This window comes from Hyperolius riggenbachi, chromosome 8 (assembly GCF_040937935.1).
Source record: "Hyperolius riggenbachi isolate aHypRig1 chromosome 8, aHypRig1.pri, whole genome shotgun sequence".
NCBI classification, from domain to species: Eukaryota; Metazoa; Chordata; class Amphibia; order Anura; family Hyperoliidae; genus Hyperolius; species Hyperolius riggenbachi.
The window spans coordinates 26717262-26735613 of NC_090653.1; positions in this window are offsets into that span (position 1 = coordinate 26717262).

An 18352-nucleotide genomic window follows, 5' to 3' on the forward strand; every position below is an offset into this window, starting at 1 on the left:
TATCTGCATATTGGGGTCATATCTGCTAACGATTTGTGCATATTGGGGTCATATCTGCTAACGATTTGTGCATATGGGGGTCATATCTGCTAACGATTTGTGCATATGGGGGTCATATCTGCTAACGATTTGTGCATATGGGGGTCATATCTGCTAACGATTTGTGCATATTGGGGACATATCTGCTAACGATTTGTGCATATTGGGGACATATCTGCTAACGATTTGTGCTTATTGGGGACATATCTGCTAACGATTTGTGCATATTGGGGTCATATCTGCATATTGGGGTCATATCTGCTAACGATTTGTGCATATTGGGGACATATCTGCTAACGATTTGTGCATATGGGGGTCATATCTGCTAACGATTTGTGCATATTGGGGTTATATCTGCATATTGGGGTCATATCTGCTAACGATTTGTGCATATTGGGGACATATCTGCATATTGGGGTCATATCTGCTAACGATTTGTGCATATTGGGGACATATCTGCTAACGATTTGTGCATATGGGGGTCATATCTGCTAACGATTTGTGCATATTGGGGTTATATCTGCATATTGGGGTCATATCTGCTAACGATTTGTGCATATTGGGGACATATCTGCATATTGGGGTCATATCTGCTAACGATTTGTGCATATTGGGGACATATCTGCTAACGATTTGTGCATATTGGGGTCATATCTGCTAACGATTTGTGCATATTGGGGACATATCTGCTAACGATTTGTGCATATTGGGGACATATCTGCTAACGATTTGTGCATATTGGGGACATATCTGCATATTGGGGACATATCTGCTAACGATTTGTGCATATTGGGGTCATATCTGCTAACGATTTGTGCATATTGGGGACATATCTGCTAACGATTTGTGCATATTGGGGACATATCTGCTAACGATTTGTGCATATTGGGGACATATCTGCATATTGGGGACATATCTGCTAACGATTTGTGCATATTGGGGTTATATCTGCATATTGGGGACATATCTGCTAACGATTTGTGCATATTGGGGACATATCTGCATATTGGGGACATATCTGCTAACGATTTGTGCATATTGGGGACATATCTGCATATTGGGGACATATCTGCTAACGATTTGTGCATATTGGGGTCATATCTGCTAACGATTTGTGCATATTGGGGGTCATTTCTGCATATTGGGGACATATCTGCTAACGATTTGTGCATATTGGGGTCATATCTGCTAACGATTTGTGCATATTGGGGACATATCTGCTAACGATTTGTGCATATTGGGGACATATCTGCATATTGGGGACATATCTGCTAACGATTTGTGCATATTGGGGACATATCTGCATATTGGGGACATATCTGCTAACGATTTGTGCATATTGGGGTCATATCTGCTAACGATTTGTGCATATTGGGGGTCATTTCTGCATATTGGGGACATATCTGCTAACGATTTGTGCATATTGGGGTCATATCTGCTAACGATTTGTGCATATTGGGGTCATAGCTGCATATTGGGGTCATATCTGCTAACGATTTGTGCATATTGGGGACATATCTGCTAACGATTTGTGCTTATTGGGGTTATATCTGCATATTGGGGTCATATCTGCTAACGATTTGTGCATATTGGGGACATATCTGCTAACGATTTGTGCATATTGGGGACATATCTGCTAACGATTTGTGCATATTGGGGACATATCTGCTAACGATTTGTGCTTATTGGGGTTATATCTGCATATTGGGGTCATATCTGCTAACGATTTGTGCATATTGGGGACATATCTGCTAACGATTTGTGCATATTGGGGACATATCTGCTAACGATTTGTGCATATTGGGGACATATCTGCTAACGATTTGTGCTTATTGGGGTTATATCTGCATATTGGGGTCATATCTGCTAACGATTTGTGCATATTGGGGACATATCTGCTAACGATTTGTGCATATTGGGGACATATCTGCTAACGATTTGTGCTTATTGGGGTTATATTTGCATATTGGGGTCATATCTGCTAACGATTTGTGCATATTGGGGACATATCTGCTAACGATTTGTGCTTATTGGGGTTATATTTGCATATTGGGGACATATCTGCTTAGACTCTAAGGGGAAAGCACCGTCACTGACTGTCTGCGTACCCCCTGCTGAGCCCACCTTAGCCAGCCCTGCGTGTGTTCCCCTATCTCCCCGGCGGTGATCCCCCAAACATGTGGCTGCAGCCTCCTGCATTAACTGAGAGACGAGTGCACGCAGCCTAGGAGGTAAGCCTAGCTATACTAAAGTTGTAATCATATTGCTTGCTGGCTGCATATATTAAAAAAAAAAGTGGACCTAAACTAATACAGGACAGAAGGAAAACATGTATCATGTGATTTACCCAGTTTTATTCCCCCTCATTTGTTACTAATCGCAAGTGGTAATTTGATCCTCCACATGTCACCTGACTGCCATGCCACGGCAGATAAGCTCATTAGATAGCACAGGATGTTAACAATATGCTTCCATGAAAGCAAGAAGTAGAAAAAGTGCAGTTATTTTAAGATTTGTATCAGCTGTAATAAAGAAATGTTTTTGTTTAAAGTGTACCAGAGACGAGCAGCATCTTTGGTATAATATTTACCTGAGGCTTCCTTAAACACCGTTAGGGCTGTTCCTCCCTTACCATCTCCCTGGGTGACTCCAGTTACACGCAATTGTCCCTGAAAGCCTGTTCGAGTCGCGCTCTGTCACACATGTGCGGCCCGCTTAGGCGCGTTCCTGTCCCTGGGAGCAATCTGCGCTTGTGCAGTACAAGTACAGGGACGGGAGCGTGCCTGGCCTAGCCGCTCTTGTGCGATGGAGCGTAACTTGGCCAGGCTTTCCGAGACAACGGCAGGTGACAGGAGTCACCCAGGGAGATGGCAAGAGATGAGCAGCCCTAACGGGGCTTAAGGGGGGGGGGGGGGGGGGGGGCGCCACAGGTTTTCTCGCCTGGAGTGACAAAATGGCTAGAGGCGCCCCTGGCGTGCACTCACTGTCTGTAGTGTACACACACTCTATTTCCTTGTGATTACTACTGATTACTGAATCTGATTATTGTAATTTCTAGTTGTACTTCCTGACTGTTACTACTTACTTACTGTACTAGGGACACTCACTCAGTCACTGTTCATAGGCTAGCTCCTGCGCGTGTGTGTGCGTGCGTGCACTCACTGTCTGTAGTGTACACACACTCTATTTCCTTGTGATTACTACTGATTATTGTAATTACTAGTTGTACTTCCTGACTGTTACTACTTACTTACTGTACTAGGGACACTCACTCAGTCACTGTTCATAGGCTAGCTCCTGCGTGTGTGTGCACGTGCACTGTCTGTAGTGTACACACACTCTATTTCCTTGTGATTACTACTGAATCTGATTATTGTAATTTCTAGTTGTACTTCCTGACTGTTACTACTTACTTACTGTACTAGGGTAGGGACACTCACTAAGTCACTTTTCATAGGCTAGCTCCTGCGCATGTGTGCGCGTGCGTGCACTCACTGTCTGTAGTGTACGCACACTCTATTTCCTTCTACTGAATCTGAGTGATTACTACTGATTATTGTATTTTCTAGTTAGTGTACTAGGGGACACACTCACTGTTCACTGTTCACACTTACTGATTACCGATTATTGTATTTTGTATTTGTACTGTACTAATCAGTTAGCGATCTAATCACTTAGTGATTAGTGTCACCTCACCCAACAACCCACTCCATTAAAGTACCCCACTTTTCACCCGCCCTTTTTAAAAACTTTTGTGTTTACGCCCAAAACATCTAAGATGTCTGGAAGTGGCAGCCAGCGCGGTTTGGGCAAGGGGAAGGGCAGCAAGGGAATCAGGAGGAGAGGGAGCAGCATTGTGGCAGGCCGCGGCCGCGCCACCATGCACAGTTCCGCAGCAGCAGCAGCAGCGTCAGTGGCTAACATTCCTCCTATAGCCACTGGCCGTGGACGCCTTGGGCGCCGCCCAGCAGGAGCATCTGCAACTCACGCTGCAGAGACACAGCAGCAGCAGCGTGTAGCACCTGCTCCGATTTTCCTCCAGCCGGGTCGGAAACGTCCCATTGAGGAAAAGGATGCAGCCACTGTGGTGCAACTGATGACAGAGGATGAGCAGCCCGCCATCAGCTCTGCATCCGAGGCCTCCACCCTCACCACCACCACCACCACCACCACCACCACCACCCCTGTTCGCAGCAGCCGCCCAGCAGGGCCTGGGGAGGAGGCCAGTTCACCGTCAGTCGCCGACCTGTTTTTGACCCCAGGCACCATCAGGGTATTGTCTGCTGTTGTTGGCGATTTTGAGGAGGAGACGCTGATGGGCACTTTGGGGGAGGAGGGATTGGACAGCAAGACTGTGGCGACAGTCAAGCAGCACATCCATGCATCAGGAGAGGAGTTTGGGGGGTCATCATCCCAGCAGGACATATTTCAGGAGGGGGAGGATGATGATGACACGGTGACAGACAAAGACTGGGTGCCACCAGCTCCAGGGGATGTCGTCATCAGCAGCTCTGAGGAGGAGGAGGATGCGCTTGTGGGCCTTGCAAGGAGGCGCATCATTGCAAGCATTGGCAGCAGTAGGCAGGTCCCACAGCCTGCTGGTGTCTCAGGCTCAGCAGCAGCAGCAGCAGCATCTGCCAGTACCACCACCAGCTGCACCCAAGCCCCCGCCCCAACCACCACAGGGAGACAGGCAGCAGCGGCTCCAGGCCGTAGGGGGTTGTTTTTGTCACCAATCTGGCGGTTTTTCACCATGCCCACAGTGTACAGCAAGTACGCCACTTGCAACCACTGTCAGCGGAAGTTGAGCAGAGGTGCAGACCCCTTAAAGTTTAGCACCAGCTCGCTCATCAACCACCTTGCTGCGAAACATTTCCACCAGCATGAGGAGTTCCAGAGGCTGAAGGCATCTGGTGCTGGCAGTGGCACCACACCCATCACTGCACAGCCTTCAGCAGCAGCAGCAGCAGCAACAGCAGCCACCCGCCCTCCTGCTCCTCCAGCAGCACCAGCAGGAGTGCGGAAACGCACTGCTCCTCCCCCCTCTGCAACTCCTGCCGCCGACACTGAGGCCTGTTCTGGCAGCCAGTCCTCAGTGGCCTCCACTGCTGTGTCTGCTGATTCCCGTGCAAGCAAAAGGCCACGCCAGAGCCTTTTGAGCGAGTCCTTCCAGGGGGTGGTTAGGGCTCTGCCTCCCAGCAGCCGTCGCGTGCGGCAGCTGAATGGCTTGCTGGCACGGGCCATGTGCTCCCAACTCCTGCCGTACACGCTCGTGCAGGAGGGGAGAGACATGCGTGCGCTGCTTGCTTGTGCAGCCCCAGACTGGCAGCTCCCCAGCAGACACTTCTTCGCCCGCAAGGCCATTCCTGCACTGCACCGCTTTGTGATGGCCAATGTGGAGCGAGGGCTGGAGCACGCGGTTGGTGAAAGGGTCCACGTCACCATGGACTCCTGGAGCAGCCGCTTCGGGACAGGCCGCTACCTGTCCTTCACTGTCCACTGGGTCAGCTTGGTGGAAGGGGGTGAGGATGGGAGAGCAGCAGCGGGCACAGCAGCAGCAGCAACACAGTGGGTGGTGCCACCCCGCAGGGTCAGGGGAACTGCAGCAGGTTCCTCCGATCCTCTGCCATCCTCCGGCACACCTGGCCAAACCCCCCGCCTCAGCAGCAGCGTGAAGGCCCGCCACTGCCAAGCGCTGCTGCACATGGTCAGCCTTGGGAAGACCAAACTGACGGCAACCCATGTGTTGGCCAAACTCCAGGAGCAGGAGAGGATTTGGCTGACCCCCAGAGGCCTCAGAGTCGGAGAGGTGGTGGCCGACAATGGGGCCAATCTGGTTGCCGCAATAGACAGGGGAAACCTGACCCACATCCCCTGTCTTGCCCACGTGCTGAACCTGGTGGTGCAGAAGTTCTTGCGCACCTACCAGGGGATGGGCGAACTGCTGGAAACGGCAAGGAACGTTGTGCGTCACTTCCGGCGCTCGGCTGCAGCCTGTGCGAGCCTGGAAGACGTGCAAAAGGAGCTGGAGCTGCCACGCCATCGGCTGATCCTTGACGTTCCGACTCGCTGGAACTCCACCCTGGCGATGTTGGAGCGTCTGGTTGAACAGAAGCACGCTGTCAACCAGTACCTTGCCCTGGCCACTGTGTCCGCCGCTCAGAGAAGGGACAGGACCAGCAACATCCCGTCCATCGTTCCCGATGATGACTGGAGGCACATGCAGCAGGTGTGCTTAGTGCTGGCTCCCTTTCTGCAGGCCACTAACATGGTGAGCAGGGACCATGCTATGGTCTGCGAGTGGGTGCCCCTGGTTTGTCTGCTGAACAGGGCCCTCGATGCTTTGCTGGAACAGGGAGCGGCAGCCTCGGACCAGCAGGAGCGTCATGCAGCTGCACAGTCCACCTCTGAGGGGGAGGATGAGGAGGACTTGGTGGAGGTCCCTGACCTTGCTGCTGATGAGGGGGATCAGCACAGCGCAGCTGAGTTGGTGCGGGGGTGGAGAGAGGATGAGGCTGACGAGGCAGAGGAGGAGGATGAGGACAGCAGCACTGCCGTCGATGTGCCAGCAGACGTGGCCCGCCTCTTCCCAATGGCAGCGCACATGCTGACGTGCCTGCGCAAGGACCCCAGGGTGATCCAGATGAAGCAGAGGGAGGACATCTGGATCAGCATGATGTTGGACCCACGCCTCAAGGGGAAGTTGAGCCAGTTCCTGCCGCCTGCAGGAGGAGACCCAGCGCAATAAATAAGGAGCTTGCAGCAGGCCCTTGTTGAGCGCTTGGAGGAAGCCTTCCCCCAGCCTTCCACCCCCACTGTCCAGCCAGCACAGAGGCAGCAGCAGGTGCCTGCATCCAGCAGCAAGCGCCACACAGACCTGCTGTCTCTCAGCAACGAGCTCTACAGGACTGTAGAGGCTCCGGCAGCAGTGACTAGAGAGGAGGTGCATGCAGCAGCATCCTCCTCCGGTCACAGCCAGCGCCTGACCCGAATGGTGGCTGACTACATGGGGTCCTACAGCGGGCTTGACAGCGATGCCCCTGTTGATCCCATGGAGTATTGGGTCAAGCGCCTGGAGATCTGGAGCGAGCTGGCGCAGTACGCCCTGGAAGTGCTGTCCTGTCCCCCTTCCAGCGTGCTGTCCGAGCGCTGCTTCAGTGCAGCTGGTGGCGTGGTCACCGAGAAACGCTCACGTCTGTCTCACAAGTCTGTTTCTCAAGATGAACCAGGCGTGGGTGGAAGGCAAGTTCCTGGCCCCTGTTGTCGGCGAGAGGGGGACATGAACTGGCTACCGGAAGAACCATCGTTAATGTGCCTTACCACCTTTTACCACCTCCTGGCTCCTGCTCACTAAGCCAGCCTGGTTCACTTTGACTATTACGTCGCCTGCAGCCACACATTTTACACCTACAGTGGGCTGCTGTGTACTGCCCTTCTGCTGTCTGTCTGTGTTTCCCACTGCCAGGGTACACAGATTTAACTTCTGCTGCCACTCTGCCACCAGCTATTACGTCAAACAATAGCTATATCTGTCTGTGTAATTTGTTGTAAAAACAAAACAAATAAACCATTAAAAAAAAAAAAGGTTTAATTTTTCGGAAGTGCCCGGGTTGAAAACTGTGTTGTCCCAGTTGTGTATTGGACACGATGTGGGCTGCACGACCGCTGTCTGGGACCTACTGCTGTGTTTATTTACAGCCCTGGTATCACCGCTAGGTACCAGGGCTATTATGTCACGCTGCCTGCCTGGCCTGCTGCCACACTCACACTACTCCTCCATTCCTCCTGCTGATGCTGCTGTCTGTCTGTGTTTCCCACTGCCAGGGTACACAGAATTTCCTTCTGCTGCCACTCTGCCACCAGCTATTACGTCAAACAATAGTTGCTCACATTACTCCTCCATTCCTCCTGCTGCTGCTGCTGTCTGTCTGTGTTTCCCACTGCCAGGGTACACAGAATTACCTTCTGCTGCCACTCTGCCACCAGCTATTACGTCAAACAATAGCTATATCTGTCTGTGTAATTTGTTGTAAAAACAAAGCAAATAAACCAAAAAAAAAAAAAACACACTCATCCTCCTCCTCCTGCTGCTGAATTTACCTCCTGCTTTCTGTGTGTTTCCACTGCCAGGGAGCACATACAATGGCGCTTCCAACATGCGTGCGCCACCAGCTATTTGTTACGCTCAAAAATAGCTGCATTTCTTTACAAAAACCAAAAAATTATATATATTTTTTATTAATACTGTGTGATATTATTTTTAGAGGTGTCCGGGTTGAAAACTGTGTTGTCCCAGTTGTGTATTGGACATGATGTGGGCTTCACGACCGCTGTCTGGAACCTCATGCTGTGTATTTACGGCCTGGTACCATCGCTAGGTACCACAGCCTATTATGTCTCGTCTCGCTGCCTGCCTCATTGACTGCCTGCTGCCACACAATCATCCTCCTCCTCCTGCTGCTGAATTTACCTCCTGCTGTCTGTGTGTTTCCACTGCCAGGGAGCACATACAATGGCGCTTCCAACATGCGTGCGCCACCAGCTATTTATTACGCTCAAAAATAGCTGCATTTCTTTAAAAAAAAATATAAAAGAGAAATAAGTGAAGAAGAAGAAGACGATATAGAAAAAGAAGGAGAAGAAGAAGAAGGAGAAGAAGAAGAAGGAGAAGAAGAAGAAGGAGAAGAAGAAGAAGGAGAAGAAGAAGAAGGAGAAGAAGAAGATGAAGATGAAGAAGAAGAAGATGAAGAAGATGAAGATGAAGAAGATGAAGAAGAAGATGAAGAAGATGAAGAAGAAGATGAAGAAGATGAAGAAGAAGATGAAGAAGATGAGGAAGATGAAGAAGAAGAAGAAGATGAAGAAGATGAAGAAGAAGAAGAAGAAGACGATATAGAAGAAGAAGAAGATATAGAAGAAGATATAGAAGAAGAAGATATAGAAGAAGAAGATATAGAAGAAGAAGAAGAAGATATAGAAGATAAAGAAGAAGAAGAAGTATATACACTACTGAACAACATTTTGGACACAACCTCTCTTTCCACCTTTTTTTTTTTTTAAAGGAACATCCCCACATACTCACTTGCTGTTGTTACTTGGAAAAAAAGATGTTTCTTGCATCATTCACCCTCAAAACAAGTGTTAGAAGCTATTTAAGGCCAATTCGAATAGTCAGCTCGAATAATGAGCTCGAATACCGACTCGAATAGTGAGCTCGAAGTCCGAGGTCGAATCGAATAGTAAAAAGAATTCGATTTGAATATTCGACCGAACGCGAATAATTTACTATTCGAATTCGACCAAACTCAAATAATAAAAAGGGGTATCCGAGCATCACTATTTCCCATGCGCTCTGCGTTTTTTTGAGCTGGAGGACGGATTCACTTGGAGAGGAACATCCTTCTCTGCAGACCCCACACGACTCGATACTGCAATAAAATCACAACAAATCTCACACTCGGGCCCTTATTCCATTCACCTTTTCTCCTAGGCAATATTTTCACATCTTGTTATTAATAAAATGCCTTTTCAGTCACCAGCAAGCAAGAAAATACTCAGCATAACTTTCCCCCCCCACATTTTGGTACTTTTCGGTTGCAGAGTGATGAAAAGTTATTTTAAACTGAAGATGAAAAATGATCTCCTAGGAGAGAACTCAAGAGATAAAACTGAATGGAATAAATCCCCAAATGTCTAAACAAAGGACAGTAAATCAGGTTAGTTAGGAAACATAATCCGGCGGAGAATAAGTGGTGAGATTTCTGTAAACAGAATGGAAACCGCTTTGTCGCTGCGGGACGAACTTCAAAGCCGGAGAGGATAAAACGCCCGCGGTTTTTACAAGGCCCACTACTGTGCGTCTCTCGGGCCCATTTACACAGATGGTTCAAATGAGACTGAGTACCTATTGTGTCAATTTATCGTACAAATGACTGGGAGCTGCTGGGGGATATGTATGGGCAGAGAGGAGCTCTGTGACATGGGGGGGGGGTGGGGGGGAGGATGGGGGGGGCTTCTGCGGATCATCATCTCTTCACCTCCATAGGCACTGACTGATGCCGGAAAAAGGACTTGCAGACAAGTGACTATAAAAACGTCACGCAGCGGGGGGAATCGCGGGATATCGGCTTACTTCAATCGGCTTCTGCTTCTCTTCATTCTAACTTTTTTTTTCTTTTTTTAGCTCAGGAGTAACAAGAAGAATGTAGATACTCTGATAATAATGAAGGCATTAAACCTTAAAATCTCAAAACACAATCAAGAATCAAGTCCACTGGATGGCTTTACATTTCCATACACACGTGCGCTAAGATTCTTAACAGATGTTGAAGTTAGTCAGATGGATTTTGGATTTGGAAATTAACTTTATTGGTATTTAAAGAGACACTGAAGCGAAAAAAAATTTATGATATTATGATTTGTATGTGTAGTACAGCTAAGAAATAAAACATTAAGATCAGATACATCAGTGTAATTGTTTCCAGTACAGGAAGAGTTGAGAAACTCCACTTGTTATCTCTATGCAAAAAAGCCATTAATCTCTACGACTAAGTTAGTCGTGGAGAGGGCTGTTATCTGACTTTTATTATCTAACTGTAATTGAACTGTTTACTTTTTCTCTGCTAGAGGAGAGGTCATTAGTGCACAGACTGCTCTGAAAGACTCATTTTGAATGCTTAGTGTTGTGTAATCTGCACATATTAGAGAATGATGCAATGTTAGAAAAAACACTATATACCTGAAAATAAAAGTATGAGAATATTTTCTTTGCTGCTAATCTTCTAGTAATTATTCATAGTACACAACCAATTCATTATATCTATATATATAATAGACTAAGTGCCTCAACCTTCAAACAAGAAGAAGAAGTACTTTGCATGAGAAAATTTATGCGTGATCAAACACCAAGTTTAAGGCCTCTTTTCCACGGACTGTTGAGCTGTGTGCTCAGCAAGCAGTTACCAGGCAGCAACAAGCAGTTACCAGGCAGCAACAAGCAGTTACCAGGCAGCAGCAAGCAGTTATCAGTCAGCAGTGAGCAGATACCAGGCAGCAACAAGCAGTTACCAGGCAGCAGCAAGCAGTTACCAGGCAGCAGTGAGCAGATACCAGGCAGCAGCAAGCAGTTACCAGGCAGCAGTGAGCAGATACCAGGCAGCAACAAGCAGTTACCAGGCAGCAACAAGCAGTTACCAGGCAGCAGCAAGCAGTTACCAGGCAGCAGCAAGCAGTTACCAGGCAGCAGTGAGCAGATACCAGGCAGCAGTGAGCAGATACCAGGCAGCAGCAAGCAGTTACCAGGCAGCAGCAAGCAGTTACCAGGCAGCAGCAAGCAGTTACCAGGCAGCAGAGAGCAGTTGTGAGAGTTTGAGAGCCATTTCACTGCCTATTCACAGTCCATGGAAAAGAGGCCTTACCCTAGCAAGTCTGACATTGCAAATCTGGCCTAATTGGCTATTCATGAGGCAATGCTCATGCAAATGCATGCACAAACCAATACCACAAAGCAATCACCCTGCTACATGCTACATTAGCACTATCCAGCTTAGTGCACACCAGAGCGATTCGGCAGCGTTTTGCGATCCACTTGCGGCTGCGGATACGCTTGGGTAATGTATTTCAATGGGCTGGTGCACACCAGAGCGGGAGGCGTTTTGCTGAAACACATACTCCCGAGGTGAGGCATTTTTTGGATTGCGGAGGCGTTTCTGCCTCCAATGTACAGTATAGGAAAAACGGCAGTTCAGAGCGGTTTTGCAGGCGTTTTTGTTACAGAAGCTGTTCAGTAACAGCTTTACTGTAACAATATATGAAATCTACTACACCAAAAACCCTTTACAAAACCGCAAAATGCTAGGTGAAATGCTACAGAAAAATAAGAAAAAGCGTTTCAAAATCTGCTAGCATTTTGCGGATCTGCTAGCAGTTTTTGGTGTGCTCCAGGCCTCCAGGAGCGCCACGGGGAGGACTCCCAATGCCCCCTTTTTATACAACTGGGGGGACCGCAGGGTCCCAGGCTCTCTCACTGCCTGGAAACCACAGCGGCACCCCGGAGGGGGAGGTTGGGTGGCGTGGACGCCCTCCCCCCCCAAGTGTGGCCAGTGCCGGGGAGAGCCGTCTGCACCCACCTCCCAATATTAAAAACAGGCACTTACCTTAACGTCCATTGCGTTCTGCTACATGCGCATTAATTTGGGGGCACCACATGAGAAAGGAGAGAAGCATGGGTCACCCCGAGCTTTAGAGCTCAGGGCTGGCTCACATACAGCACTCCAGAGGGGGGGGGGGGGGGAGGACAGGCGCACTCACTCCAGGGTTCACACCACCGGAGCAAGCCATCCACCACCTGCCTCCAAAGGATACAACTGCACAAAATGCTTTCCATGAGAAAATTAATGCGCATGTATCAGAACCCAATGGACGTTAAGGTAAGTGGCTGTTTTTAATATTAGGAGGTGGGTGCGGACGGCTCTCCCCAGCACTGGCCACGCTTGTGGGGGGGGGGGGGGGGGGGGGGGGGGCGGCTGCGCCACCCAGCCTCCCACTCCGGGGTGCCGCTGTGGTTCCCAGGCAGCGAGAGAGCACTTTGCAGTATTGGTTTTTTGACCCTGCATAGTTTGGCATGCGAAAGCAAATGCATATTTGCATGAGCATTGCCTCATGAATAGCCAATTAGGCCGGATTTGCAAAGCCAGACTTGCTAGGGTTAAACTTGGTGTTTGAGCACGCATACATTTTCTCATGGAAAGCCTACTTCTTCTTGCTTCAAGGTTGAGGCACGTACTCTATTAGATAGATAGATGCGGCGTATGCTATGACGCGGGTTGGCTAGTCATATATATTTTTTTTCGCTTCAGTGTCTCTTTAAAGAAAAATCGGAACTTGGCTTTAAAACACGCACAAAAGTTCCTACAAAAAAGAAAACAGATACATAAATCTCAAACGCAAAACAGAGCATGAATAAAAATGCATTTTTTTAATTTTTTTTGCAAAGACAAGTGTGAATGGCTCTCTACTCTGTGGTTACACTGATTTCAGTGTGTGTTCATCTCTGTTAGTGTGTACAGTGTATGGTTACTCTGTGCCTGCACTGATAGCAGGGGCGTAGCAATAGGGGTTTCAGAGATAGCAACTGCATCGGGGCCTTTGGGCCAGAGGGGCCCCGAGGGGCCCTCCCTCACCTACAGTATTAGCTCTCTATTGGTCCTGTGCTCATAATAATCACTTCTATAGATACTTTGAATAGTAATAATCATTCACAAACTGCTCCCCATCCCCTTCTTGCACCTCTGACACAGTAGTTGCCATTGGCAGGTTTTGGTGCGCCGTATCAATTGTTATGTATAGAGTGCTTGGGGGAGCCCCATTGTAAAACTTGCATCGGGGCCCACAGATTCTTAGCTACGCCACTGACTGATAGTAAACTAGCTGCAGCGTTTGCTGATCTCTGCTGCCTCCAGTGTGTACAGTATAAGCTGTTACTCTGTGTCTGTACTGATAGTAAACTAGCTGCATTGTGTACTGATCTCTGCTTCCTCCAGTATGTACAGTATAAGCTGTCACTCTGTGCCTGTACTGATAGTAAACTAGCTGCAGTGTGTGCTGATCTCTGCTGCCTCCAGTGTGTACAGTATAAGCAGTTACTCTGTGCCTGTACTGATAGTAAACTAGCTGCAGTGCGTGCTGGTCCCAGCTACTTCCAGTATGTACAGTATAAGCTCTTACTCTGTGCCTGTACAGATAGTAAACCAGCTGCAGCGTGTGCTGATCTCTACTACCTCCTGTATGTAAAGCATAAGCTGTTACTCTGTACCTCTACTAATAGTAAACTAGCTGCAGTGTGTGCTGATCTCTGCTGCCTCCAGTATGTACAGTTTAAGCTGTTACTCTGTACCTCTACTAACAGTAAACTAGTTGCAGTGTGTGATGATCTCTGCTGCCTCCAGTATCTACAGTATAAGCTGTTACTCTGTGCCTGTACGGATAGTAAACTAGCTGCAGTGTGTGCTGATATCTGCTACCTCCAGTATGTACAGTATAAGCTGTTACTCTGTGCCTGCACTGATAGTAAACTAGCTGCAGTGTGTGCTGATCTTTGCTGCCTCCAGACAGTATGTACAGTATAAGCTGTTACTTTGTGCCTGTACTGATAGTAACCTAGCTGCAGTGTGTGCTGATCTCTGCTGCCTCCAGTATGTACAGTATAAGCTTTTACTCTGTGCCTGTACTGATAGTAAACCAGCTGCAGTGTGTGCTGATCTCTGCTACCCCCAGTATGTACAGTATAAGCTCTTACTCTGTACCTGTACTAATAGTAAACTAGCTGCAGTGTGTGCTGATCTCTGCTACCTCCACTATGTACAGTATAAGCTCTTACTCTGTACCTGTACTAATAGTAAACTAGCTGCAGTGTGTGCTGATCTCTGCTGCCTCCAATATGTACAATATAAGCTGTTACTCTGTGCCTGTACTGATAGTAAACTAGCTGCAGTGTGTGCTGATCTCTGCTGCCTCCAATATGTACAATATAAGCTGTTACTCTGTGCCTGTACTGATAGTAAACTAGCTGCAGTGTGTGCTGATCTCTGCTGCCTCCAATATGTACAATATAAGCTGTTACTCTGTGCCTGTACTGATAGTAAACTAGCTGCAGTGTGTGCTGATATCTGCTACCTCCAGTATGTGCAGTATAAGCTGTTACTATGTGCCTGTACTGATAGTAATCTTGCTGCAGTGTGTGCTGATCTCTGCTGCCTCCAATATGTACAGTATAAAGGCCCATACACACGGGCTACAACTGTTGCTGGAAACACATGGCGCGCGCATGTTGCGGCGACAGGTCCCCCATGTGTATGAGGCGCGCACAAGCAACTGTTGCTAATCAGAGCTGTCTCCAGGCGAATGACTTGTTCAATCCCCGGCAACAGCTGTTGCAGCAACCGTCCCTAGTCTCAAGTCGGTGCAGTCGTGTGTATGCTAGTCTCTAGCAACTCTTGTGAGTCCGACAGTTCATTGAACCTGCGACAGAAGTTGCTGAGCAACAGTTTCCGCTATGTTGCAGACAGGTTGTTGCCGTGTGTGTACAATCGTTGCTTGTACACAACTGTCGTTGCTGGAGACTTTCAACTGTTGCTTGTCTCCATGCAACTGCAGACATCCGTGCCTCATGTGTATGTAGCTTTAGCGGTTACTCTGTGCTTGTACTGATTGTAAACTAGCTGCAGTGTGTGCTGATCTCTGCTGCCCCAGTATGTACAGTATAAGCTGTTACTTTGTGTCTGCACTGATAGTAAACTAGCTGCAGTGTGTGCTGATATCTGCTACCTCCAATATGTATAGTATAAGCTGTTACTTTGTGTCTGCACTGATAGCAAACTAGCCTCAGTGTGTGCTGATCTCTGCTGCCTCCAATATGCAGTGGCGTTCCTACCATAGGGCGGCATGGGGCGCCCCGCACCGGGTGTCGGGTGCCCCAGGGGGTGTCACCAAGGCCTCCCACAGAGGCCTGGGCACTATGCAGGCAGGACAGGAGGGGGAAGCAACCCGGAAAGGAGGGGTGGCGGGGAAAGCGGCGGGGAGGGGGGCCGGACCCCCCACCTCCCTCACCTGGGTCCCCTCCTTCTGGCGCTTCCCCCTCCTAATTAGCAGCAGCTTGATGAGCGGGCAGGAGCGGGCCTTACTCACCTACTTCCTGCGTTCCAGGCGATGGCGCATAGCGTCATCGTCACCTGACGCTGGTCTCCACCTTCTCCACCGCCCACTGTGCTTCCTGATTTGCGGAAGCACAGTGAGCGACAGAGAGACCAGCGTCACGTGAGGATAACGTTATGCGCCATCGCCTGGAGCAGGTGAGTAAGTCCTCCCCGCCCGCTTCGCTAAGCTGCTGGCTGCTGCTAATTAGGAGGGGGAAGCGCCGGAAGGAGGGGACCCCGCCACCCCACCTTCCAAGCTTCCCTCATACCGGGGGCACCTTGGCTACACCGGGGGCCACTATGCTACACCGGGGGCCACTATGCTACACCGGGGGCCACTATGCTACACCGGGGGGCACCTATGCTACACCGGGGGCACCTATGCTACACCGGGGGCCACTATGCTACACCGGGGGCCACTATGTGTACACCGGGGGCCACTATGCTACACCGGGGGCCACTATGCTACACTGGGGGCCACTATGCTACACTGGGGGCCACTATGCTACACTGGGGGCCACTATGCTACACTGGGGGCCACTATGCTACACTGGGGGCCACTATGCTCCACTGGGGGTCACTATGCTACACTGGGGGCCACTATGCTACACTGGGGGCCACTATGCTACACTGGGGGCCACTATGCTACACTGGGGGCCACTATGCTACACTGGGGGCCACTATGCTCCACTGGGGGTCACTATGCTACACTGGGGGCCACTATGCTACACTGGGGGCCACTATGCTACACTGGGGGCCACTATGCTACACTGGGGGCCACTATGCTACACTGGGGGCCACTATGCTACACTGGGGGCCACTATGCTACACTGGGGGCCACTATGCTACACTGGGGGCACCTATGCTACACTGGGGGCCACTATGCTACACTGGGGGCCACTATGCTACACTGGGGGCCACTATGCTACACTGGGGGCCACTATGCTACACTGGGGGCCACTATGCTACACTGGGGGCCACTATGCTACACTGGGGGCCACTATGCTACACTGGGGGCCACTATGCTACACTGGGGGCCACTATGCTACACTGGGGGCACCTATGCTACACTGGGGGCACCTATGCTACACTGGGGGCACCTATGCTACACTGGGGGCACCTATGCTACACTGGGGCCACTATGCTACACTAAACTATACTGGGGCCACTATGCTATACTGGGGCAACTATACTAGCTATACTGGGGCAGTGGCGGTGCCAGGGGGGTGGTTTGGGTGCTGAAGCACCCCCAGCGTGAACTGCTATTCGGCGTCTAATAGACGCTGTGTCAGTTCACTGACAGCAGCAGCCCGCAGCTCCAACAGCGGCAGAGCAGGGCTACAGTAAAATGGCGTCCGAAGCCCTGCTCTGGAGACGGAGTCTGCAATGCAGGGCTTCGAGCGCCATTTTCCCGTAGCCCTGCTCTCAGCGCGGGAGTTTCAGTTGCTGGCTGGCTGCAGAGGATCGTGAGAGCTGCGCGCCGGACGGAGGCCGGGACAGGAGGTCTGCTGCTGCTTCAGGTGAGTAAACTTTTATTTAATTTATATTAGCAGGTGTATCGACTGTTCTGGCCAGGTCTGCTACATGATTGAAGTGTTTTCTGGCCAGGTTGGCCACATGATTGCATATATTTTCTGGGCAAATCTGCCAACATGATTGCATGTATTTTCTGGGCAAATCTGCCGACATGATTGCATGTATTTTCTGGGCAAATCTGCCGACATGATTGCATGTATTTTCTGGGCAAATCTGCCGACATGATTGCATGTATTTTCTGGGCAAATCTGCCGACATGATTGCATGTATTTTCTGGGCAAATCTGCCGACATGATTGCATGTATTTTCAGGGCAAATCTGCCGACATGATTGCATGTATTTTCTGGGCAAATCTGCCGACATGATTGCATGTATTTTCTGGGCAAATCTGCCGACATGATTGCATGTATTTTCTGGGCAAATCTGCCGACATGATGGAACGTGTTTTTTGGGCAAATCTGCCGACATGATTGAACGTGTTTTTTGGGCAAATCTGCCGACATGATTGAACGTGTTTTTTGGGCAAATCTGCCGACATGATTGAACGTGTTTTTTGGGCAAATCTGCCGACATGATTGAACTATTTTCTGGTCAAATCTGTTCACATTACGTGTATTTTCTTGAGAAAACCTGAACAATTATGTGAATTTTCTGGGGAAAGGCCCACTGTCTTTGTGTTGCACTTTTAAGGGGAACCCGAGGTGAGAATAATATTGGGCTGCAATATTTATCTCCTTTTAAGCAATACCAGCTGCCTGGCTGCTGTGCTGGTCCTCTGCATCTAATTCTTTCAACCATAGACCCTGAATAAGCATGCAGCAGGTCAGGGGTTTCTGACAATATTGTCAGAACTGACAAGATTAGCTGCATGGCTTGTTTCTGGTGTAATTCAGTTCACTACTGCAGCCAAATAGATCAGCAGGGCTGCCTATTGTTTAAAAGGAAATGAATATGGCAGCCTCCATATCACTCTTATCCCGGGTTCACTTTAAATTAGTTAGCTCTGCCCTCATCCGGTCATGGCCACGCCCATTTTTCGCCGCGGCGCGCAATGCGCGCCGCATGTTATAGCCGCACCCATTTTT